The sequence below is a fragment of the Mastomys coucha genome, unplaced genomic scaffold, assembly GCF_008632895.1.
Source record: "Mastomys coucha isolate ucsf_1 unplaced genomic scaffold, UCSF_Mcou_1 pScaffold6, whole genome shotgun sequence".
NCBI lineage: Eukaryota > Metazoa > Chordata > Mammalia > Rodentia > Muridae > Mastomys > Mastomys coucha.
In genome coordinates, this window is record NW_022196912.1 from 4306432 (window position 1) to 4308002 (window position 1571).

Below are 1571 nucleotides of genomic sequence, written 5' to 3' on the forward strand. Positions count from 1 at the left end.
TATATATATCTTTTAATATCTTTTAAAACCCTATGGAATTCATACTTATGGCACCTCCACTTTCAGGTAAGGAAACTGTGGACCTACAGTGGATAAGGAATGAGCAGCTTGTGAAATACCCAGGCTGTCAGAGCAGACTATATTTAGGTAAACATAGGGGAAAATGAGAAGGCTACCTGGGGACCTGTGACCCAGTTTGCACACACATGTGATTTGCTGACAGGAACAATCTGCTTAAAGGGTCTGTTGTCTTATTGTTATTCCCTGTGATCCCTCAAAGGCTGGGAGACACTTAGATCCTTATATCAGGAGGGTGCCTTCCATTTTTAGTGACAGCTTTACTGAGACATGATTCTATTATAGACCTCCTATTTGTAGAGTGGATATAATTACATGATTCCATCATAGACCTCCCATTTGTAGAGTAGATATAATTTGGTAAAGTTTAGCATTCTCCCTCCACATCTCACAACTATGCAATGCCAAAACATTTATCACCCCAAAAGGAAAGCCCACAGCACACCCCGTATGTCTTCCTTCCTCAGCCACTTGCGTCCACTAACCTACTTTCTCTCTTTATAGATTTGCTTATCTTAAATGTTACTGTGAACAGAGTAACTTCACAATGATCTTTCATGACTAGCTTCTCCCCTTGAACAATATATTCAAGATTTATTGCCCATTGATGTTCCATTTCATAGACATACCACACACTGTTTATACACTCAGCAGTTGATGGAAACATGACTTGTTTCTGGACTTTAACTCGTATACACATCGTTGTCATAAGCACTTTGTCATAAAGTCCCCAGTTCTTTAGCTATTCACATTCTCTTGAACTATGCTCTCCACCAGCTGAATGAACCTATAATAAACAATAGTTCTTCCTGAGGCTCCCCTGGAGCTTTCCTCATGCTGTGCTTCCAGAAGGGGTGGCTTTACACTCTTCCCCTGGCCATCCAGTCTCTGGCATTCACTAGCTTAAATCACACATCTTGCTTTACTTTTCTTGGAACTGATCTTTATGGAAACAGTTGTGTACATGAGACACCCCTGGCTAGCACTCAGGCTTGGCATCTTCCTATAGCACCAGTCCACACCCATCCGTATTTTCTCCTTGTATCTGAATTGGAAGCTCTTTCTTTAACCCACTTCTCTAACTTTATTATCTACCCACTAGAAACCACGTGGCACATCTTTCTACCATTTCATATGCCCCTTATCATGCATCCACAAACATTGTTGAATTCCTGTGACATGCCTCGGCATAGGACTGGGCACTCGAGACACCAAGATAATTACAAAGTCTGTGGTCTTGAAGACCTCGAGTTGGGGTCTGAGTGCAGTGAGGAGATGAGGAGGTAAATAAATATGTTCGCAGAGAATAAAAAGGCAGTGTGCATGTAGAAATGAACTAGTTGCCCAGTCCTAAGATGACTTGGAGCATTTTTTAAACCACAGATGAACTTTTTAATGAAGATTTTTTTAACCCAGGATTTTTGGTAAAAAATGTTGAAGCTCTGTTTTTTTTGGTTTTTTTTGTTGTTGTTGTTTTTTGTTTTTTTTTTTTT

The 1571-nt window shown here is 40.2% G+C and overlaps 1 long non-coding RNA gene across 1 annotated transcript in view; it reads right to left on the reverse strand.

Moving 5' to 3' along the window:
- Nucleotides 1–1571, reverse strand: part of LOC116080112 — a 112070-nt gene that overhangs the window by 86061 nt on the left and 24438 nt on the right. The window lies entirely within an intron of this gene.